This window comes from Amphiura filiformis, unplaced genomic scaffold (genome assembly GCF_039555335.1).
Source record: "Amphiura filiformis unplaced genomic scaffold, Afil_fr2py scaffold_42, whole genome shotgun sequence".
Classification (NCBI taxonomy): domain Eukaryota; kingdom Metazoa; phylum Echinodermata; class Ophiuroidea; order Amphilepidida; family Amphiuridae; genus Amphiura; species Amphiura filiformis.
Genome location: NW_027305506.1, coordinates 773,905 through 799,865, shown reverse-complemented (window position 1 = coordinate 799,865; position 25,961 = coordinate 773,905). Strand labels below are relative to the sequence as shown.

Here is a 25,961-nt window from a genome sequence, read left to right as displayed (position 1 = left end):
AAAATGTCTTACCGACTCAAATAAATTTTGAGCTGAAAGGGCAAACGTACCTTTTCTCATCAATGGCATGCATTCTGGGTCATCGGTAGGACCTGATTCAAATATTAAAAAGGAAAAAATCCAATTTAATCCATGGTTAAGATCAGATGCCAATGTTATCTCTTGAAATGTAATGGGTGAAAAATAAGTGAACTACAGTGATTACTGTTCACCCTATTAAATCGATTGAAATGACAAGAGTGAAATTTACTCCATTTGGGTGATCATTGTATGCACCCATTAGTGATTATTACAACTTCGAATGACCAGAATGTACAATTTTATTTCAATTTTGTAACATCATTGTACAAATTATGTGGGTCTTATGCTGCCATTTATATGAGGCAGTCCTGGAAATTAACACTTGGAGAGTGATGGGTACCTATAATTTTGATACACTCTTTATACCAGTAGTTACAAAATTCATTACGTTTTTAAAGGTCGATTGGTGAAACAATATCATTTTTTAACTTGCATCTTATTTCTGTGTTCAATTTAAATATATTATACAATATTTTCAATGACAAATCATTTCATTCAGATCCATTATGGTGTACAAATTTGCTGTTTGTGGATAATGTGTTGCATATTACAATTAGGTAATGGTTAAATATTCAGCTCACAACATGCTTAAGGGATGAGCGTTTTGAGCGTTTCGACAGTATTTTTTGTGGGACATGAGAGCACACCAGACATATTGAATTGCATTCTGAATACGAAAAATGTCTTTCTGATATCAAATAATTTTCATTTTTTGAAATTCACGATATAAAACAAATTTTATGAAAAATTATTAAAATTTGATATTTTCACATTTTTGATATATAACAGTCCTCGAAGTAAATTTTATAAATCTAATGATATATTCTTAAAGTGTATGTAGCTGGGCGGAAAAGCTGACGATCAATTGACAATTTTGACCTTTCATATTGAAGATATGAATTTTTTTCCCAAAAGACCTAATTTTTTGTGTGTTTTGGGAAAAAAATCCATATCTTTAATACGAAAGGTCAAAATTTCAATTGATCGTTGGTTTTTTATCCCACCTACATACACTTTAAGTATAAATCATCAGATTTATAAAGTTTACTTCGAGTAATGTTAAATATCAAAATATCAATTTTTAATCATTTGCCATAAAATGTGTATTACATTGCGAATTTCAAAAAATCAAAATTATTTGCATGGGGTGTCTGAGGGGGATGTGCCTACTGAGAGGTGAGAAAATTTTGCAAAATGAAGACCTAATTGAAGCCATTCGGTGGACTATTTTTGCACTATTAGTATTAGGCCTATTGTGTAAAATTTAAATTTGAAAAAGAAACTTTTGGAAAATGAAGATCCAATTGAAGCCATTCGGTGGACTATTTTTGCACTACTTGTATTATTGTGTAAAATTTAAATTTGAAAAGGCCGAAAATTTGCCAAATGACGGCCCAATTGAAGCCATTCGTGGACAAGTTTTGACCTTTATTGTATAAATTACCCGGCATTGCTTTACATGTAGGGGGATGTGCCCCCTCAGAGGTGAGAAAAATTTGCAAAATGAAGACCTAATTGAAGCCATTCGGTGGACTATTTTTGCACTATTATTGTGTAAAATTTAAATTTAAGAAGGCCGAAAATTTGCCAAATGACGGCCCAATTGATCTTTATTGTATAAATTACCCGGTATTGCTTTACATGTAAACATAAAGTTGCGCACGCAAGAGGGGGGTGTCTGAGGATGTGCCCCCCTCAGCAGTGAGAAACTTTTGCAAAATGAAGACCTAATTGATGCCATTTGGTGGACCATTTTGGCAATCTTGTTGTGCATAATTTTAGTTTGAAAAAGCCGAAAATATCAAATTTGCGAAATGAGAGGCCAATTGAAGCCATTTTTTACACTGTTATTGTATTTGGTTTAAACTTCAAGTGCTGGGTGTTAAATACAGAAGCGAAAACGGGCAGTTGTTTATATACACAGGGGTGTCTGAGGGGGATGTTCCCCCTGAGAAGTTTTGAAATTATGCAAAATGAAGGTCCAATTGAAGCCATTTGGTGCATCATTTTTACACTCTATATCATTGCTTTTTAAAACAAAAAAGGGCCCGAACTCAAATTGTAAAATTTTAAATGTTACATTTTAGGCCTAAGACTTGAGATTCGAAATTAAAGCATGCATGGATCGATGTTAAATTGAAGTCAGCATGGAGTCCGTCTTAGGCCTACTGACTTTGGTGACAAAATGTGACGGGCCCTATCGGAGCCTAATTTTCACATGCTTTAGGGCAGAGGACCCGCCTTCAAGCAATGCCTAAAATAATCACACACCTATAACCCTATATTATAGATTGACCCAACTGTGGTTTAGGCATGGGCCTACTTATACGTGCAATTTAACCTTTCCCTTCTCCCCTTTCTCTTCTTTTTTCTACTTTCCTCTATTTTTGGGGAGGAGGGGCGGGGCTGGGCCTGCCGGCCCCCCTGAATCCGCGCATGAATGGTATACAACTAGTAACTGCTCAAAAATGCTCAAAATATCATACTTGCCTGCCCCCGGCCCAAGCAATTTATGCCATATGCCTACAAGTGTGCTCTCAAATTGCCAGCGTGCTCGTAAAGTAGGGCCCCCTATCACAAAATATAGGCTAGCATAGGGCTATCTATAGTCGCATAAGGCCTAAATTGACTTCTATTTTGAAGCCTGCAAATTAATGTCCCATTCCCATAGTTCGATCTCTCCTCTTTCTCTCTCTCCCCTCCCTCCTTCCCCCTCTCTCTCCCCCTCTCTATCTCCCTCCCTCTCTCTCCATCTCTCTCTTTCTCTCTCTATCTTTTTTTGGTACCGGGGGGCGCACGCACGTTCAAAAAGGGCTTAATATGCTAAGGGAGGTTGTAACATGCCTAGAAAGCAGAGCAGTAGCCAGAGGGGTGGGGGCGCGACGCACCCCCTCCCAAATTTGCAAAAGTATACAAAAAGTCCCATAATTTAAGAATTTGCGAGCATAGCAAGCCAAAAAATCAGATTTTTAAGCTTTTTTGGTCAAAAAGGTCCAAATTTGCGGGAAATTAGTCCACTTTTCACAAAATTGCCCACCCCCCTTGGAAAAAAAGTCCACTTTTTCAAAATCAGCACCCCCACAAAAATCCTGGCTATGGGCCTGCTAGAAAGTATAAAACATTAAAACTGATTATTCGTATCTATTGTTTTCCCCATGTCGCCAGCCAAGTTGTGTTCTGTATAGGGGCAGATATGGGGTGGGCCGTCAGGCTCGCCGCCATTCCCCTGCGAAAAAGAGAAGAGAAACTTACACGTAATTGAGTAGGCTCAAAAAGCCACACAGTCAGGTCAATCTTAAGTAGGCCTGTAATTATTTTAGGCAGTGAATGAAATAAGGCGATCTCGAATCTCAAAAATGAGAGTCATAATTCCATCCTTTCTATTATGTTAATCATACATATGAGTGCTAGGACAGCTCCTCTGATGCCTTGAATAAGCATAAAACTCATGAGCTGGATCAAAATATCGGGACTAAATTAACCAAACGTTGTAAAAGGCATAATACATCTTCCTTTGGCACGATTTTAGAACACAATTGTCCTCAATTTTAGCATTGAAATTGCAATTGCGCCTTTGTACTGGTAATGTTCTTTTAGTAGTAAATCAGTGGCAGTGGCACGATTTGGAAATTTCGGCCCCTGGCTCGGTGACTCCGATACATCCCCCTTTTGAATTTTAGCATTGAAATAGCAAATTTTTGAGTGCTACTCGCGCACTTTATCAAAATTTCCCGTAAAGGAATTATGGGGACAGCTTGGAAAAAACTTGGGTTACAGTTGTGGGGAGGGGCGTCTTCTATCTGATGAGCCAGGGTGGCAATCATGTTGCGCTGGGGCCAGAAAAAGTTAAGTCCGGTGTAACTTTTTTAAACAAATTTTATTTCTCAACACCACCTGAGAAAATGGTCTGGCGACGACCCTGCTCCCCCACCCACGTAAGCAATGATAATGCACCAAAATGATGCACCAAATGGCTTCAATTTGGACCTTCATTTGGCAAAATTGTTCAACTTCTATGGGGGAACATCCCCACTCAGACACACATATGGATAAACAAGTGAAAAATGTTGCACACGCAGGTGCAACTTCGGAGGGGGGAATATTCCCCCCTCAGACCCCCCTGCATATGGTTAAACAAGTGAAAAATGATGCACCAGATGGCTTCAATTTGGACCTTCATTTGGCAAAATTTTCCAACTTCGAAAGGGAAAACATCCCCCCTCAGACACCCCCTGCATATGGATAAACAAGTGAAAAATTATGCACAAAATGGGTTCAATTTGGACCATCATTTACCAAAAATTTCCAACTTCTGAGCAGACACCCCCCCTACGTATGGATAAACAAGTGCCCGTTTTCTTTTCTCTTTTGGATACATGTACACCTTGTGTTTTTTAAAGCCATATTATAACATTTGCTGAAAAGAACGCCCTCAAAAAAATTTTAAATTCAGGTTTTTACACGATTGTAATGTACTTTAGTAAACAAAGATTCTCTGCAAAAATCAAGACTTTAGGTGCTGTAGTTTTGTCAAAATCCGAGATTTTCAATAAACCGCCTGATTCAGCATTTTATTATTACAATAGAAGAAATGTTACTCCAACGCGTATGCGATGTCAACACAGTACTACGTACACGGCGTGCGGGACACACACAGACACGCCACAGGATCGTACCATATTACAACCGCCGGAGTAACATGCATTGGCGCCAGTTGTAAATTCCAATTTTCTTTGCTTTACCTCACTTGTTTGGCTCAAAATTATAAGGGGACATATCTGACAGTAAATGCTAACATTTTATTGAAAATGAATACTAATCTATTTTTAAAGAAATGTTATAATATGGCTTTAAGCAATAGCTTCATAATTAGGCCTACAATAATAGTGAATAATGGTCCACGAATGGCTTCATTTGGGCCTTCATTTTTATTTTTTATAACTATAATTTTACACTATAATAGTGTTAAAATCGTCTACCAAATTTCTTCAATCGGGCTTTTATTTTTCCATTTTTTTTTCAAATTCTTTTTTTCAAACTTCCCCTGCGTATGCATAAAGGTGCCCTTTTCGTTTCTGCTTTAGACACCCGACACATCATTTAAAGCAATAATTTGTACAGGCCTAGGCCTAATAGTTAAAACTTGTATACAAATTGACTTGCGTGTTTAATGAAGCCAAATACCATGATACAAGACCTGAGTGATGACTCAGGTATGGGGAGTTGGTAAGTTTATACACTTACATGATTAAGAAAAAGCCATGAAATAGGCTGACCAGAATGTTACACCAGATATGTTAAACCAGATATGTTTGCCCACTACGTACAAGTTATATTGCTCCAAAATAAAGTATTGTTAAAAAATAACATATGCATTGTTTCATGTTCTGAAATTATTGAAGTTATACCATTCTGAATGATTTTCATGAATTATTTGTGGTTCGCATTGTGTCATTTCTAAAACCAAACTTGAGCACTTCATCGGAAAATGCACTACAAGTTCATGCAAGTTAACTGACATGAAAAAAAAAACAAGCAAGGAAGGGTTATACACAGGAATATAAACATCATATGAATTCATGGCAGTAAAACATTCATTAATCATATATACTGAGTTTTCTTTCTCTAATTCAGTTTTTTTCTTTTCTTTTTCTGAACACTAAACTAAATATTCATGTAATGCATGAATGAATATCATCAATCCACAACAGCACACAATGCTTTCAACATTTAATGTTGTTTATACCATACCACTTACCATGTGAATGGTATCCGTTAGATTCCCTATGACTGTGGCACCATTTGTTAAGCTCGATAATTGCCTTTACCACGCCAATGCAGGCGCCAATTATGCCACAGGCGCCAACAATATAACCGAAAATTATCCCTGCATTTGCCCATGTTCCTGCAGTGGAGATGCTGCTAGGAGCATTAGTGCTGGTGGCGTTAAAGAAATCTATACATGATGAAAAATCAAAGAAAAATCAAGTAAATAAACTAATAAATAACAACAACAACAACAACAACAACAACAACAACAACAACAACAACAACAACAACAACAACAACAACAACAATAATGATAATGATAATAATGATAAGAAGTGTGGATACAAATACCAATCACTATATGATGAGAAGACCACCACGCCCATAGAAACCATTTACGGTAACACCAAATCACCAGGTCTTGCCAAATTGACAAATTATCTGCTAAAAAGAAGACGTTTCAGTGCTCTGGGCACTAACCACATACCCTACTTAGTGTGGACAAAGTGCCCTAAAAGGACAGAACTTCTGCATGAAGTAATTAATATGCAGTATATATGGAGGACTGGAAATATAACTTTGAGTTGGAGAATTAAACCATCCTTATTTTGAAAGATGAGGAGACATTGGATTCTTCCCACTTCAGACTAACTCCAGTGGTAATCTTGAAATGGGAATCCTAGCTCAAAGGACCATTGCCTACCTGACTGAAAACAACTACATTGACCATTCAGAAAGGCTTCATAGAAAAAGTATCCAGCTGTGTAGAACATACAGAAGCATTGACCGAAACAATAACAAAAAATATAATGTAAGATTCTTAAAAACGTGAGTATGTCACATTTTGTCTACAGCATGTCTCAAAAAAAATTGTGCAAGTGAAAAGCGCCCTCTTTGGCGATTAGAAAATACCGTTGTGACATGATGCTTACATCAACGTCAAGGGCACAGTCTTAGCTCTCAAATACTGTTTGTTCTGTTCAATTTGCTTTTTTTAATCTCGAGATATGTTTAGTTAAGAACGAAAGGGTGAAATCGCAATTGTGCCACTTTTACTAGGTAAGAGAGCTGTACATGTAAATCAATGATAGCTGATGTTGATGCGTCTAATGCACTCCCCCTTCGGGGCTCCTGCATTAGACGCATCAACACCAGCGCGAGTGCATTATTTTGTCTAATTTCATTAATTTGTCAAATTTCATGAACTTGTGAAAGTTCATTAACCTATAAGTGTGTAATATTTGTTTGTCTTTTAACATGTCTTGAATGACAAAGAGAACAGTATTAATTTACCAAGGTAAAATCATTGACATGCACATGTATTTAATTTTACAGCAGAATGTGAAATATTTATTTATCGTTTAATTTGTCGTAAGAGGAAAAAGAGAATCATTATAGCTTTATCATGATAAAACATTAAAAACAATTTTGTATTGTTGTGTAATTGATGCATTCTTTTGATTTCTCTTGATAAACTTGATGCTATCATTGATTTACATGACTTTGTACAGCCCCTTCCCTAGTAAAAGTGGCACAATTGTGATTTTACCCTTTCGTTGTTAAGTAAGCATATCTCGAGATTAAAACAAGCAAATTGAACAGACTAAACGGCATTTGAGAGCTAAGACTATGCCCTTGACGACGATGTAAGCATTATGTCAAAAAGGCATTTTCTAATTGCCACAGAGGGCACTTTTCACATGCACAATTTTTTTGAGGCAGCCTGTATATCACATATATCGTCACGCTGAAGCAGGTGGGCATTAACATTGTTTATGCCCGGCTCTTGACCAGTCACATGCGCAGTTAGATAACACAAATGTATGAAATAATTATCACTCCCTTAAGGGATCTGGAATGAGCGTTTTGACAGTATTTTTTGTGGGACATGAGAGCACATCAGACATATCGAATTGCATTCTGAATACGAAGAATGTCTTTCTGATATCAAATAATTTTCATTTTTGAAATTCACGATATTATGCAAATTTTATGACAAATTATTATATTTTTCACATTTTTGATATATAACAGTCCTCGAAGTAAATTTGATAAATCTAATGACATATTCTTAAAGGGTATGTAGCTGGGAGGAAAAGCCGACGACCAATTGAAAATTTTGACCTTTCATATTGAAATTTTCCCCAAAAGACCTATTTTTTTTGGTGTTTGGGGAAAAAAATCCACATATTCAATACAAAAGGTCAAAAATTCCAATTGATCGTCGGCTTTTCATCCCACCTACATATACTTTAAATATAAATCATCAGATTTATAAAGTTTACTTCGAGTACTGTTAAATATCAAAAATATCAATTTTTAATCATTTGCCATAAAATGTGTATTACTTTACGAATTTCAAAAAATCAAAATTATTTGATATCAGAAGGACATTCTTCGTATTCAGAATGCAATTCGATATGTCTGATGTGCTCTAATGTCCCATAATAAATACTGTCCAAACGCTCATACCCCACCCCTGAAACTAAACTTAAAATAACTAAATTTTGCCAAAATGTCAGTTGATTCTTTTTGTTGTGGCGAATTACATTCGTGTAAAGACAAAGGATTGGACAACAGACTTGATACACTGTAGTGTTTTCCAAGGGTGCCCACTATCCTGCATCCTATTTCTGGCTGTCTTCAACTTAGGTCTTGATCTCCTTGATAAACAAAGTCACCTCAAATACCATGTGAGCAACACAACCACCAAAGTATGACCTCACACTCTGATTGCCAAAAGCCCAGCAGATTGCCAGAACTTGATCAACATATAGGCAATGACTTCCTCAGATGGACACACACCATGAAAGCCAAACCAATCAAATGCTGGTCACATGCGATGAAGAAGTTTGTCCCAAACATATATATACAAAGACGGGAAGGACACAAACTCAGTATGCAACAAACGACCCTAAATTAATCATTGACAAGGTGGTGCTAATATTGCTTGCATCCACAGTCAGCCAATGACATTGGTTTGACTTGAAAGATTTGAGAGAACATGCCATCGGACAATCCATGAAAGACAAACTGGCAGTTATGCTAAAAACAATGGACAAGAGCAAACTCAACTTTATCATGAAGATGTGGATCATACCCGAACTGACATGGGAGTTAAGAATCTGGAGGCTAAGTGCCTTCACCAAACAATTGAAGAGATGGGCTCCAGTAAGCCGGTGCACTACTAACATCGCATATTGCCGACAAGGCCCGCCAAAGATCCAAAGTTTAGATTCACATCAATGTGTATTTCTGAGATGTGGAGTTGTCCTTCACTGCAGTATAACAGCACTGCATGGTGAGTGCGAAAAAACACGCAAATGCTTCTCCAGCAAAACAAACTAAAATGTGCATAAGATATTCTGTACAATCACACAGTAAAATACTTAGTTGTGCAATATTTACCGATTGTTAGAGACTTCAGTGATATACTAGTAGCAAAACTCTCATGAAATAATAAGGGCTGTGCAATAATTATGAGCCCTGGGGTGAGGGTAAAATTGGGGGGAAAGAAATTTTTGGCCAGCCGAGAGGGGGGGGGGAGACAAGCGATTTTTGGCACACATACATGGGGTGCCTTTAAAATAAAATGCTCTAAAAAGACTTAGGAAAACAGTACGGAAACGCTCTAATATGCAAATTTTCCTGCTCGCTGCGCTCGCAACATATATCTAGACCATTTAAGGGCTGGGGTATGAACGTTTGGACAGTATTTATTTTGGGACATTAGAGCACATCAGACATATCGAATTGCACTCTGAATACGAAGAATGTCATTCTGATATCAAATAATTTTGATTTTTGAAATTCGCAATTTAATACACATTTTATGGCAAATCATTAAAAATTGATATTTTGATATTTAACAGTACTTGAAGTAAACTTTATAAATCTGATGATTTATACTTAAAGTGTATGTAGGTGGGATGAAAAGCCGACGATCAATTGAAAATTTTGACCTTTCGTATTGAAGATATGGATTTTTTTTCCCAAAACACCAAAACAAATTAGGTCTTTTTGGGAAAAAAATCCATATCTTCAATATGAAAGGTCAAGCCGTCGGCTTTTCCTCCCTGCTACATACACTTTAAAGGTCCGTAACCCGATCGACAGCATCATCCCCCGATTTTTTTCATTGTTGATGAGGTTTTGGTATCACATAATAGATACTATTTTTCTCATTACTATCCTGAAATTTGACGCTCCAAGTCGATGTATTTCCGGAGAAATCATGAATCACAGCGGTTTTTACAGGTTACCAGTTTGTAAACAATAAAAATTTCTTCGGATCATGGGAAGAGAAAAAAGCGAACTACGCTAAGTGTAGTCTCGCGGCCAGACTGTATGTGGCTATCACGAGGATCGACGAGTGTCAGACCGACGCAAACTGGCTGTGTAGGAGACTACGCTAAGTGCTGAGGAGACGGTCCGCCGTATATAATTAAAACAATTCCTTGATTATTTCAGTTGGTGAAATAGCTCAATTGGCTAGCGCGCCGTTCTTTTACCCGAGAGGTACCCGGTTCAAAACCCGGTATCGGAAGGTTTTTTCCTCTCCATTTTTAACCCAAACTTTTTATATTCATTTGAAATGTACATATTGCAAGGGAAATATATTTTGTTTCCTTTTTTTTTGAAACGGTACGAAAAAACAAAAAAAAAAAAAAAACCAAATATTTTCCGTTCAATACGGGCCGGGCATTGCAGCATGTCAGCATTCGTCATACGAACGGGAATTGTTGTTGTTGCATGCCTACCCAGAATGCAATTCACGTATACAAGGTATTGGATTGCAAATTTGGCTATTTATTCACATTTACGCTGAAAATGCTCTCGTTTTTTCACAAAGCAGCATAAAGGGGAGATATTTGATATTATTATGTAATTTTAAAGACAATCCATATCCAAAACCAATAGGGTTACCCCCCTTTAAGAATATATCATTAGATTTATATAATTTACTTCGAGGACTGTTATATATCAAAATTTGAAAAATATCAAATTTTTATAATTTGTCATAAAATTTGTATTATATTGTGATTTTCAAAAATGAAAATTATTTGATATCAGAAAGACATGCTTCGTATTCAGAATGCAATTCGATAGGTCTGAGGTGCTCTCATGTCCCACAAAAATACTGTCGAAACACAATAAATGCTCATTTTAGATCCCTTAAGGTTGCAAATTGGGATCCCAAAAATTTGGCATATGTAAAGGGGGGGGCAAAGATATTTTCGCAGGCCAAGAGGGGGGAGGCAAGCAATTTTGGCAGGCCGGGGGGGCAAGCGATTTTTGGCTGGTTGTTCGGAAATTTTCCCCCCCCCCCCGGAAACATAGGCGCTTGTTATTACCATGTACTTACAAGACATAGTTGTGTATCCTTGATTCTAGTCCGGGATGTTTGAGCTCTTCAATGATAGCGAAACTCTTCTGAAATAAAAAAAGAAACATAACCAGGCATGTAGCCAGGAATTATTATTTTATATATTTTTGGAGGGGGGTGATCAAGCTTATTTCGGCAAGCCAGTGCTGCACGTTGCATTTGTGTGAGGTAGTGGTGGGTGTGAGTGGGAATGTGCCCCACATAATGAAGCCCAAATTGAAGCCATTTTTTATAACATGCATTATAATTGTATTTTTGATCAAATTTTGCTGTATGGATACTCAAAACAAGATATATTATACATTTAAAGATATAAAGTACCTTATTTGTACACAGTTGAAAACCAAAAATATTACCCAACTCTAAACATGGTCTGCAACACAATGCACCATGCTTTTGCAAAATCCCCTAAAACTACTTCCTGGTGCATGCAAGTTCACATTGAACACATACATGAAGGAGAGCCTTACAGTAGCAATATCACTGGGGCTTAGGATTTGGATGGTATTTGTGTGTACCCGGTACTCATTACAAGTGGTATATGTAGAACGCAACCTTTAGCACTGTACATTTCGGTACTTTCAAACTGAATACAATCATGTAAGTACACATACAATGTAAAGACCCGGTGGGTTCAGTCTTCACTGACAATGTGTACGCATGATGGTTCCATTTAGGGGTACTTTTCAAGAAATGTCCGCGGAATTTTCGAGGACAAAATTGTTCGCGATTGTTTAAATTAGGGGTGTTTTGGAGCAAAATTGTCCTTGAAATGAAAAATAGGGTGTATTTCTAGGACTTTCGTCCGTGTTTTACCGCTACAGTTTTCGTTATTGTCCTCATTTCCCCGTGAAATAGGGGCAAATTCAAAAGTGTCCTTGAAATGGTAAAAATAGGGGTATTTATTTCGGAAAAATGTCCTTGATTCCTTGTGATAAGGGGGTGAAATGAAAATGCGTCCTCAAAATGATAAAAATAGGGGAGGTATTTGGGGGCAAATTTTCCTTGATTTCGCGCAAAATAGGGGTAAAATTGCTGCAAATGTCCTCGATTCCCCGTGAAATAGGGGTCATTTTCAAATCCTGGAACGGTCATACGTCCTACCTTTAAATACAAACTGAACCCACCGGGTGTAAAGACTGCACAAGAAGTAACGCAGCTGTTATAAATACGCCTCTATAGCGTCAGAACTGATGATTGTGTTCACAATCTTTCAACATAGAAAGAAGGATGATTTATTTAAGCTTATTTTGATACCCCATTTTGTCCAATTTTGTTCAATATTAACAACACAGCCGTGTTTTTAAAGAAAAGTACCCGAATTTAAAAGTTGCAGCTATTTGTATTGATTTGAAGTCAACGCGAAGATAAATTGGAGGGTTTTACGTGCCACAATGCTTGCATGCGTAATAACCACTGATCGCTGTAAACTGCAACTTTTAAATTCGGGTCAAAAGCACTTAATTTTGAACAGCATTTGACAAATGGGGTACCAAAATGTGCGTAAATAAATCATCCTTCTTTCTATGTAGAAATATTGTGGAAACAATTATTAGTTCTGAGGCTATAGGGGTATTTATAACACCTGACAGTTGAGTAGTCTGCCATATACCATAAATATGGCAGACTGCTCAAATGCATTCAACAAAAGCATGATTGTAATCTACCGCCACAGTTCGTCTCACACACATAACAAATGCATTACGATCAAATAGGTTGATGACATTTGATTGAATAGACTGCTCTGCGCCATGATTACGGTGAAGGACACTAGTTCAAATCCTTTGTTTGGAGCCAATGGATAAAAGCATGCAGGGCCTCTATTACAGTAAAATTCAGTGAGAGCTTTTATAATAAAACTGGGGACTCAGGTTTTATTCACCATTTCCCCCATTGAGATCCACAGTTTAAAAGGGGCTAAGTGGTTTTCTTGTAACAAATGAGGTGTCAAAATTACCATAACTAAATTTTCCTTTACCCTGTGTTTTCAAATACCAAATATCTATAATAAATTACTGAGTCTGGCGAATTTGTAAGGCTAAAAACTTCAACGTTTTACATTATTTCGGAAAACAGATTTTTGTGTGCGTAGAGTAAAGTTGTCCGCACCCCAATAAAACGTCCAATTTTGTTTTTGTTTACGTTAAGGGTGTCAAATTATGTTCATTAGTTTCAAAGGCACTGGCAGCGCACTGCATGCTAAAACTTTTCATGCCAACACAATGTACTAATGTTGTTCACATAGCCTGAATTAGGCCTTCTATCCTGTCATCCACGTGAGGATATTATGCCTGCATGTAGTCTCAACTATTACATGACACAGTAGAAACTCAATTAACATCTATTGTATTCTGTGTTTTTATGTAGAACCTATAGTCAACAGTAGAGTGTTTGTTTATTGAATTAGTTTGCAAGTGAAACTTTTGTAGGACAAATTAATCAGGGTTGCCAAACCTGTGATTTGGTAACCAGTAGCGTAGCCAGCGGGGGGGCAGGTGGGGCAGAGTGCCCCCCCTGACAAAAAATGAAAGAAAAAGTGCCCCTCTGACAAAAAAAAATGAGAGAGAAAATCAGGAGGGCAAAGGAAAAGAAAAAAGGGCAAGGAGCCCTTTTCTAGCAAAATTCAGGGCCAAAATAGTGTAAAATACAAAATTTTCCCCGCTACGCGCGCAAATTGTAACAATAAAGCCCTTTTTAGCCGGATAATGGGCGAAAATAGTGTAAAATACCATTTTTTTTTTTTTCGCGTCGCGCACATCATCCCAATAAGACCCTTTTCGGGAAGCTCGAAGACATACAGTCTCTATGTATTTTATGATGCAACTGCAATTTTTTTCGTCTGTGCCCCAAAAATTTTATTTTGCCCCCCCTGACCAAGAAAGCTGGCTACGCCCCTGTTGGTAACCCAAATGGGTGACTTTTGAACAATTTCACTGAGACTTCCCATAGGAACAGATCATGGTTAAGAAAAAAATTGGGTGACTGTCAACATTTACTCAAAAGGCTGAAATGTCGTTTGTCAACATCTCATAATGTCCTGATCCAATTGCCTATTTGCCTTATCAAACCACTGGATTTTATTTACCATGAATAGGCTTACTCTGCTTTGTGGTAGTGCTATGTTATCAGCATAATGTATGATCCTAACTTTATATGAAATAGAGTGTAAGGAAATGTGAAAAAAATTGTTTCAGCTGCACGTGTAGCCAAGACTTTTTCAGAGAGAGAGCCCGGGGGGGCACTCAGCTACATTGGTGTACACATGCGTAAACAAAAAAACGCGTAACGCACGTTCCGTGTTTAGGGGTCTAAAAACGCTGTTTTTCAACAAAAAGTGGTGTATTTTGTAACCAGCAAAACGCGTTAAGGGGGTAAATTTTCGGAAATTCTAGGAAAGCCATTTGGAAGTTCATAGTTTGATATATTGCTTTCTATTTGAAATTCTTATTCTTACCTGATGAATTTTAACAGAATGTGTACATTGTAATTCCTTTTTTAGCCATTGTGACCCTCTCCATTAAAAGTGTAGGCCTATTGTTGATATTAATAAAAAAAAACCTGCTAAAAGGGGTCCAATTTTGACCAGAACCTGTTTAGGGGTACTTTTGGGGGAAAAGCGCTAAAACCTGCTAAGGTGGTGATTTTGAAAAACAGGGTAGAACCTGTTTAGGGGTGTTTTAAAACCGTTGTTCACGCATGTGTACACCGATATAGCTGAGTGCCCCAGGAGAGAGAGAGAGAGCAGGGGGGGGGGGGCAAGGCAAATTTCATGGGGATTGTCACAAATGGGCTAAAGAGTACTATACAAATTTATCCAAAATGGGCTAACAAATAAAAAGTACAACAAATGCGTAGAAATCTAAAATATCAGATAAGCCAGCAGGTCACAGGGGGCCAAGAGGGATGTGAATAAAATTGTGTTCATCTGCTCAGTGATGTAGCCAGGACTTTTGCAGGAGGCGGGGGCAGCAAGGTACATTTCAAGGTGGGGGACAAACTTAGATGAAAATGATAAAAAAATGAGCTAAAAGGTACAACAAATTTGTCCAAAATGGGCTAAAAAGTACTGTAGAAACAAATGCATAAAAAAATATCTAGGGACCGTTTTTTCATTTTTTTGAATTTTGACCAACTTCACAAAAAATATTTGAAATTTGGGCGAAAATCAGGCTTTTTTATGATTTTTTTGAAAATTTTGCATTTTTTGACCATTTTTGGTGCAAATTTCTCAAAGTTGGTCAAAATTCAAAAAAATAAAAAAACGGTCCCTAGATATTTTTATCTAGTTTTTAAAAATTAATAAAAAAAAAAATTTTTGGCCAAACAATTTTTTTGTTACGTTGCACGCAAAAATTTGGGCCAAAAAACCCGTTTTTTTTTTTTTTTTTCAAAAAAGAGCATTTTGGCCAAAATTGGACCTCACAGATGAATTCAGCAAGTCATTTCCAGTCTAAAAATGTATACTTTTATATTCTTTAGACAAATAATTTAGCAGTTATGAAGCCCGAAAGTTTCCATAATTCCAGGGTTAAGACCACCCTTAACTAAAACATTTACATGTACACAAAATATACAAAATTTACCAACCGCGAATGACCCTGACCGTGAAAGACGGGTGACCGCTAGTGACTAATAGTTTTATTTATGTATGCGTATTTATAATGGCTGAGCTACTTTTTGTGAAGTCTTTTACAGGCGCAACATAATTTAATGTTTGATAGTCTGGCAAGGTATAAATGGAATCATTGGCTCGTTACTATTTGTGATACACCCTTTTTGCATTCACACATCAATGCTCCTAATGAATGCTTTACATAATCAACTGTTGTTCACCCACACAAATACCCAAACTGCTGGGTCAAAGTCATATACTCTAGCTTTTTTTCATACTCATAGTGGCAACAATATTAACATTGATATCAAACTCATTGTGCTTTAATGAAGCTTGTGTTTCACTTAATAGAATGATTACCATTTTGGGAGTTTAACATTGAGTAATTGGTGTCAACAGCCAATTTGTCCTAAATAAAACCATACAACCTTAAATACTCCTCTTTAACCCTAAGCTTAGACTTGTTTCAAGTCCTTTGGCGTCCATAGTTAGTGAATGTAAAATTCATGGAAGCTTTGCCACAAAAATTTCTGTTTCAAAAGTTATTCTTTAGAAATAATTATTTAGCATCATAACTTTGTACAAATTTATTTGACATTTGAATTGTTGAGGTCAGATAGTGGACTTTCTTATCTTACTTTACTCCAGGCATACTGTGCACTGCAGGGGTAGTGTTTGAGCAAGATGCCCACCATGCCCACCCCACAAGGCACACTTCCTCCCTAGCTCATGTTGCCAGCGCCACAAAAATCTGACCTGACTAAAAATTTTAGAGAGTCCAGTATATGATAGGCCTACTTCTACCACTGATTATACATGGATCCAATGAAGAGCATGAATAGAGAAAAAGTAAGGAGGAAGCCTTGATCAAGGCTACCCTAAGCTCAGAGAGTGGTTTGGTCACATGTAATTTTTGTTGCCCGCCCCGCCCTGTTAAAGGGATGTACCAGACGGGTTAGTGCTAATTCGTGAAGAAAGTAGAGGGTGGGTAGCCTGTGTCACAATGGGCAAAAAGTAGTTTTTGGTTAACTTCCTGCAGATTAGGTCACACTCACACCCCCCCCCACACATATTTGGCATTTGCATGTACATATCTATTGTAATAATAAGAACATCACAAAATTACAATGAAAGTTGAAGGGCTAGGTCCAAAAGGTACAGTAATTATTTTAAGCATAACGTTTTGGACAAAAATGTAACATTAACTATATTACACTTGTTACGCACATTCGTTATGTCATATTCAGTAGAATATATGTAAAACCACTAAGCAACAACTACAGTATGTACAGATATGTTTGTTAACATAAGTTTTGAAACTATTCTGCAAGTGTTTAATTTGTGGAGAACAACAGAAGTCAACCTTTTCCCCCAAATTCTCTACATAAATTACAGTGTAGAAATCAAGAAGTTAATAATTGTTGTTTTTAAAAATTAATTGTTAATAAAAAAATTAAAAAAATAAAGGGTAAACTTACCAGTGTGTTAAAAGAGTCCAGTTCCACAAGCGTACTTTCCTGGCAGGTATATCAGGTGAAGGCGACCAACGCCCAACACTGTGAATGTCTTCCACAAAACTAAGTTACTGCATTTAGCGGTTTGTATGAGAGCTGAAAATAACGACACATAGCATATAAAGTCACTATCAGTTGCATGAATACATAGATCTATGCATGTCTGATTTACCATTTTATTATTTTATTCATTTATGGTAGGCAGGACTTGCTGCAACAGGTGACTTCATGGACCAATGGTTAGCACAGTGTATATCCATGCACTCATCATGCATGTGTATTTTAATACATTTGACTAGGTCATCAGTTGCTGTGAATATAAACTCCATTTCATTTTTAAAGGTCACACGTAAGCAAGATGCAATTCAAGTTCAAATTTAAGTTTATTTGTTTTATCTTTATTCAAACTAAAACAAAGTTTCATCTTCACAGAGCTTGATAACATATATAGCAAAAGTTAAAAAATAATCTAGAATGATGTACAACATTTATGAGGTGTACCGTATATGAAAAGATGTGGGTGCCTCAACAAAACGCAGAGGGTAACATCCAAATATCGCAACAGGGTTGATTCCGTAAAAATGGACTTTTTAAGTTGAATAAGAATTATGGGAAATACTATCATAATGACAGTTTGAAATTTGGAAAAAAAAAAGTTTTATGGGACCCTATATTATTTACTTTAACAAGAATATTAAAAACAGGGAAAATATGACACAACATCCAATGGGGTAGTAACACAATATAGGGTGATTCGGATAAGCAACGTTCGAAATTTGGGTTGTCCGGTTGCCCGGGACAACTAAAAAAGTCGCCGGACAACCAAAAATACTGATTCGGTTGTCCGCCAGACAACCATAAATGTAGCCAAAAGTCACATTTGTAGGCCTACGGACAACCAAAAACTTAGACGGACAACCAGAAATTGTAATCTGGTTGTCCGTGGGACAACCATTTATTTTCCCTAAATTCGAACACTGCATGGACTAGGCAGATGATCAGTTATGCTGCCCTCAGGTAGTTATCATTAGCACTAAACATCTGGGTGTCAATGAATTTTCAAGCCAACATTTCAGCCTCCATGTAGAAACTTTCTCCGTGAAATTGGAGCAATATTTTTTCATTTTCAGATCATTTTATGTAGTGTGAACAAATAACTTCCGGTTGCATCTTTGATCTAAAGGGAAAATAGTCACATATTTCCCTCATACTGGGACAAGGATTTTTGGCCAAGAAACAGCCCTGACCTCAATCCAGTTGAAAATGTGTGGTCCATAATGGAAGAGAAAGTCTACTGTCCCCCACAAACAAGAACATGCTGGTCAAAAAAATCAAGGATGCATGGGATTATGTGAAATTGGGAGGTCATACGAATGATACGATTCTTCCAAATCTTCTCGAGGGAGAACGCGGATGGAAGAATCGCTGCCATAAAGTGATAGAGAACCAGGGATACGAAAGTTCGTAAACATTCAGTTCTTCAGTTCATAAACTTAAAATAAAAGTACAGTTTTGCCACAATTCATGTAAATATATTGTGTTTTATTCATTTAAACATACTTTATAATATAGGTGGTCCATTCTTATCCGAATCACCCTATACATATAAACAAAGTTAAAAACCCGACGTTTTGAAAAGACAAAACTTTTCTTTCTCAAGGGATAAAATAAGAGACCTGCTCTTATTTTTGGGTACGACCAATACATGAAGGTACCCATAATGCAGCTATGACTAAAATCTGGTTGCAATAGAATTGGAACTATTTATATGAGACCAAATTTTAACTAAAAACCTGATATTGTTGACAGACACACACACACACGCACCCCCCCGCCAGCCCCCCCCCCCCACCCGGAACCAACAAACACTGACGCTCTCCCTGACACATGACTCTTGATGTGATGCCATAAGGTATTTTCCTATGGACGACCTGAAAATGATCGATGCATGTAGTGATTAACCCTAATGCTACTAGACTATACAGCACAAAGCGACTGCAAGCTCACACATCCCACATGAGCCGATTGCGCAATCCTGCCAAACTACATGCACGAAAATGTTGGTCAGTCAACGGTCACACACATGGCTTGCTATATGGCACCTGAGGGGTCGGTGAGTCAAATCATGGGTGCAGAGCGGTGGTCATGGGGGTGTAGGGAGTGTGACACCCCCCTGGCGATGACTAAAAAAGGAAAAAGAGAACGAGATCTGATTGCGTTCGCCTGCATGCGACCGCGAGCATGCACAGCCAGCAGTGACAAATGAATCTGAGAACCGGAAGTGATCCCTTAATTACCTTTGACCGCGCAAAAATATATAGTGCTTAGGATGTCATAAGGAATATTCCTGGTGAATTTCAGCTAAATCGGAACTTATACATGGATTTTGATTTTTTTTAAATTTATGATTGACCTTTTGACCCCCTTAATGACCTTTGACCTCAATGAAAATAAAACCTTATGTACACCGACAAAATGCATTGTTCCAATTTTAATTAAAAAATTCTACTATGTTTAATTGTTGAGATAAAAATTCTAAAAGTTATTTAGCTAAAAACAGGAAGTGACCCTTTAATGACCTTTGACCCCCAAAATAAAAATACCACCCATACATCAGGTAACTAATTCATGTATGATGGTTATATTACTCTGGTTTGTTTTTATTTTGAGATAAAAATTTTTTAAACATTTTTGATAATTTTGGTTTTTGACCGGAAGTAACCCCTTAATGACCTTTGACCCCAAAACTGTAGGCATACTAAAGACCCTGGCTAGTAGCAATGCATGTGTGCTAATGGTGACTCACTTCTATGTAATTTGTAAAGACAGTGATTTTTTGAATATTTTTTACAAATTTTTCAGACTTTTACCGGAAATGACCCTTAATGACCTTTGATTCCAATTTTGTGGTATAACTTTTAGACACTGGCTATAGGTGATGCATGTGTGCAAGTGCCGTCATGGTGCTATGTAATATGTGGAGGGAGTAGCATTTTTAGTGAAAATCACGGTTTTGGCCACTGACCGGAAGTGTATGACATTTGATCGGAAGTTGATCATGTGACATCTGTGGCACCACCCAATAATCCTAGGGTCTTTTTATCTTTTCAGTTTCCGTAAGTCTATTGTTCAGATACGAAAACGCAAGTGATTCAGTAAGTTTACTGTAATCTGACTCCATTGTTAACTTTGAAGTACCAATCAGCTTATTTCAATAGAGGCAGATGCCTATGTCAATAAAAGCGGAGAGACAAGACCGATGTTTTTAATGGTCCAGCGCCCTCTCGTCTTTGCATTGCTAATTGATCTAGATAAATTTGACAAAATGTATGCCAATCCGAATGATAATGTTCACTTTTTTTTTTTTTCTGTAAAAACGTTGAAAATAAGCCCTTAAATCACAAAAGGTCCGCTTATGAGCCTGTCGCGCCCCAATGCACTTGTGCAGGGTCACAGTGTCGCCCTTCCCTCGTATCAATGTCTATCTCCCTATTTTGCTCCCCATTCCCTCCCCGGTCCCTACTCTCTCCTCTTGAGCTTTCTCTTTCTAGTCTTTCCGTCTCTCCCTCTCCTCTCTTTCTTCCTCACCCCTCCCACTCTCAATTGTTCAGTCTCAAGTATCTCCTCCCTCCCCCTCCCTTGCGAAATTTATCAGTATGATCACTGAAAATAAGCTCTACCAAAAATAAACATTTAAAATAAACCAGAGTCTTGCATATAGGCCCAACCAATTATCAGATTAGCTTGCCATTGGTACGAATGAATAGAATACATTATCTTTGCTCCAATGCAATTCTTTTGTAATGCATTTCAATATATAACATGATTACCAAATCACCACTTGTACGCGCCTCATTGGGAGATATTTGACTATTTCAGACGCCAATATGAAAGACTTTTGCTTATAACTTGGCAACATGGTTAGTATATATTTCAATGCAAGACAATTTTTACGAGCCACTTACGTCTAGACGTAAGTGCATATACACCAAACACAAGTCAATTGAAGCCGTACAATTTACCGCGAATTTAGGACCGCAAAATTTAGACTCTTCTTTTGTCTAGATTAGCACCCAACCGCACATCTCAAGGTTTTATGTAAAAAATCGAAAACTGAAATTCACGAGCTTCAAATTTTCAGTAACTAACAAAAGGCTAGAATAAAAGATTGGTCATACCTGGGAGACTACCACTTCAGAATAACAATGACTTACAAAAACTATTACGGATACGGAAACAGAAACTGAAAAGATAAAACGTTGGCTAGTGACCAACTATGATCAACATGGCTAAAAGCATGTGGCTACGATGGCTGATTTAATGATGTTGACATGATGTTGACAGACAGAAAGAAAGAAAGAAGAACGCGGTAAAAAACTGCACAGCGTCGATGGCAGCTGTGCAAAGAAAGGAAGCGAAAGAAATGGGGAAGAGAAGGGGAAGGAGAGAGAAAGAGAGGGGAGGGAGAGGTGAAAGAGTGGTGGGGGCTAAAACTACAATCAACCAAAATTAGTTGGTCATAGGCCCTATTGGGTCTACAACGATCTTGTTTAGATGATGTCGTCCATGATGGGTGCATCTATTGAAATAGTACTGTATTATACGAAATAGACAAAGAACTATGATTTCGCAAGATTGACCAAATATGTGTGAGTCCCATCAGCCCTCCGTAACGCACCCATCATCAGCACCAATTTAATATCGCCCTGGAGCAGGGTGGCAAGTTCCCCTCCCATGCTCAATTGACAGAAATATTGGGACAAAATTAACCATTTGCATCTTCCTTTTGGTTTATGTTAGACCCAAAATTAACACCATTTTACCTAAAAGGCCCGTTTAGCATTAAAAAGGACAAATATTTGCGAACTTCGCACACATTTATCCCGGTAAGCCAATTCTCAGAGCAGATCAGGGGCTAACTCCTTCACCCCACCAGAGGTGTACTAACCAGGGGCAGGAAGGAGACACGTTTACTCCAATGGCTCGAAATACCAGGACAAAATTGATCAAGCATTGAAATTGCAAAATCCGGTTAGGTCATTTTAGTAGAAGATCAGTGGGACGATTTGAAAATTTTACACAACACTGAGGAGGCCAAGGTGGGCCCCTGGACCATTTGAGCACATAATTCGTGCTTGAACAAATCAACATATTATAAATACTAGCAAAAATGTCAATCACCCCCCAGAGAATATCCCCCAAGAAAATGGTCTAGCGACGACACTGCCCGGGTGGGGAAAACAACTTTTATCTTCATCATCTTTCCTTCCACTTAAGTAACCAACAATACGAGTAGGACTGAACTAATAGAATGCAGTAGAATAGATTCTTTTTGACATTGGGGATGGGGTTGGAAACTTGAGGTATAGCACCTTTTGGCAACAGAATAAGTTTTGTTATAAATGCGCACCAATTATGTGAAAAAAAATTGCCATATTGTTGCTAAAATAGTGAAATATCGTGCAAAAGTTGAACAAATGTGTGCGAAGAGTTCCAAAATTGGTACTTTTTAGGCTAAAATGACCAAATATGAGGTTAATTTTGTCAGAAACCCACATATAGGCATCAGCATTGGAGGGGGGAAGGTTGTATGGACCATCCCCTTATCAAAATAGTAGCTAGGAATTGCCGATTCGAGCTCATTTACTGTCATTTCCCGTGTAAATCGACCCCAACCACCAAATTACACACAAAATCGCAGAAATGCTGTGTAACTGCTGTGTAAACCTCCACTCTTTAAATCACAGTAAAACCACACGCCGCTGCTGCGACGCTAACCCCCAGATGCTATTTTGGGTGGTGTCACGGCCGACTAGTACCGCAATGGTGTTGTAATGTCCCCCTCTTTGAATTCGAGCTTGGAACTTAAAAATAATTTACATTTAAGAAAATCAAAAAAAAATTTAAGAAAAAAACAAATATAATAAACATGGAATCATTCAAAAATCATTACAATATCGAAAAAGAAATAACTCTCGAATCAAAAGTAGAAAATAACCGTTTGTTCGTATTTTACAACAACCAGTGGGTTCAACTTAGTCAAAAAAATCCAAACAAATTTTACAAACCCGTAACATTGCAGCATCGTTACAATGTCGGTCTATGTAAAGAGTTGGGAATTCCGACAAATAAGGGTAAAAAATATAGTTCGGCTTATTACCGGAAGAATAGAGAGAAGTATCGCGAGGCTTCTAAAAAATATTACGAAAAAATGAAATCCTCGCGATAATTTGATATCGCGAGGATTTTTATTTTTTTTTTTTTCCGAAAAAAATCTATTTAGAAAAATAAAAGATATCCTATATATAAAAGAATATGAAACGATTACTAATATTTTCATCGAACGCTGAATGGGAGCGTTTAAAAAAAATAGAGAGTGAATATACGGTAGATGATCTACGAGCCATTGCGAAAAATGCTGGCCTGCAAGGAGATTGGAGACACACACGCAAAACCGATCTGATAAGAATTCTTCAAGAAAACTATGTCTTAGATCCACTGGATGCTCCGATACAAAATATCGATGCACCCATTCTTCAACCAATGCCGTATACCACCCCCACTCCATCCCAGATAGAAATAAAGCCAACGCAAGATTGGTCATTCTTGGATGCCCAAAAAAAAAAAGAAAATCCCGGCAAATAAAAAACAAACAAAATGGCAAAACAATCAAGCATACCGAAGCAAAAATTTGAAAAATTGCTAGAAGAGCAAAAATGGTCAAATATTTTGAAATGGGTTGAACTAGAAGAAGGTGGAATTTATGAAATTATTAAGTTTGAGTTTATAGAGACTAAGGTTGGAAAATCCGGAGTCATCACCCTTAGCGATAACACCCGGGTTTGGAGTCCTTCATCCCTAACCAAAAGACTAGAGAACTTGGACCTAGGTAAATTCTCTGCTGTTCATGTTAGACCTACGGGCCTAACAAAGAGTAAATCATCAGGGAACATGTACCACGATTTTGACCTTGTGGTAGAGTCTGTCATTTATGATGAAGACTCAGACTAGACATTCTGCCTATGGTAAACATACCGTTCCAAGGTAACCAACAAAAAAATCCCCTTTAGACATTTTGTCTAAAGGGGATTTTTTTATTGTTACAAAAATGAATTGTACGAGTAAATATAAGCGTTGTTTTTGCAAATTGTGTAAAAAGAAAACCCGCCTTCGGAGCAAAAAACTGATTTGCAACCTATACGGTACCGAATTTAATCGGTTGTTTAAAGAACCCGCACGAGTGGAGCGAAGAGTTCCACCAAAATGTGAAAATTGCAGCTCAGAATACATGGTGGACGGCGTGTGTTATGATTGTGGTTTGGAAAATGACACACCTCTTAACGTGAACTCACCCCGAGTTAACATCGACCAAATTCGACAACCGATAAAGTACTGTAAAACCAAGACCTACCAGTTTGAAGAATACATCGAAGTCTACCGAGGAAATGTTACGAGTACTTCCCAGATTTTGATCGACAAATTTGTTAAAGAAAAAAAAAAATTGTTCGAGTCCCTGAGTAAAAAAGACTTGTTAAAAGTCTTGAGATCAGACCCAAAACTCAAGGTCTTTTCAAACGCTGTTCACAAGATTTACTACGAAATTACGGGCAATTCTCCCGTCGATTTTTGGCACGATCGAGCTAATTTGTTATGCGATCTTGATAATATACTGAAAATTTATCTACAAAATAAACCCGAAAGAAATAATTTCAATATCCACTACGTTCTCTTCTACCTACTCAAGCGAAGAAATTATTCCGTAACTCTCGATGATTTTCCAGAGATTAGAGGTTCAGCTCCCACTCAAATACTTTTATCCAAAGTATTTGAGAGCGACCACACCGGTTCCGAGCAATCCCAGTCCGAGCAAAGCTAACTCCCCATTCTGAATCGATTTTGTTTGATCTTCATATAAAGCATGTCCTTTTCTCTGCACATGATACATAACACAGACCCACTTGCCAGTACCAATGGTGTAACACAAACAACCAGCCTTAGACAAAAGGTTACAGAGGTTAATCTAATCGGCATTTGCTTACAACCCTACAGGCTACTCATTTTCATTAAAAAAATCCCTCCATGGTGTGTTACCATGGAAGGATTTTTTTGGGGTTAAAAACTGCTATGTACAAAGCATAGTACTAGTCTATTTACATGGTAGAGAGTGAATTTAGTTCCTTATTAGTCCTCCTCGCCATGTGAACCATTGTTTACATTCTCTTCTATTTGTCGAATATCCGATTCAGCCAACTGTATTTCAGCTTCAGTTGTTGTAAGCTCTTTTATTAACTTTTTTATCCTTTGTTTTTGAAGTTTTCGCTTTTGAATTAGCTTACTTCGCTGATTCATCTTCCGTGCTAACTCTATTCGCGCTTTGCACTTTGACACCTTTGATTCGGCAGCCATATTTGATAAAAACTGGGTAACCTTTTTCATAGTTGATTATATTTTATCCGCCTCTAACCCCTTTCAATATTCAATACAATATACACTCAGAGAAATGAGAAAAAAAAATCAATTTTATGCTGGAAACAATTTTTTTTCAAATCAGTACAATAAAAGTACAACAGACTTTCTATTCAATACTGTGACTGGGAAC

General features: G+C 37.4%; 1 protein-coding gene and 1 long non-coding RNA gene across 2 annotated transcripts in view; both read right to left on the bottom strand.

Moving 5' to 3' along the window:
• LOC140144149 (uncharacterized) overlaps positions 1–25,961 on the bottom strand; it is a 371,331-nt gene that overhangs the window by 76,923 nt on the left and 268,447 nt on the right. The window lies entirely within an intron of this gene.
• Positions 51–17,597, bottom strand: LOC140144153 (uncharacterized). Its single transcript, XR_011857841.1, has 4 exons — positions 17,327–17,597; positions 11,216–11,283; positions 5,840–6,037; positions 51–92 (listed from the first exon to the last, which is right to left on the bottom strand). It is a non-coding gene; the product is annotated as an uncharacterized lncRNA (long non-coding RNA).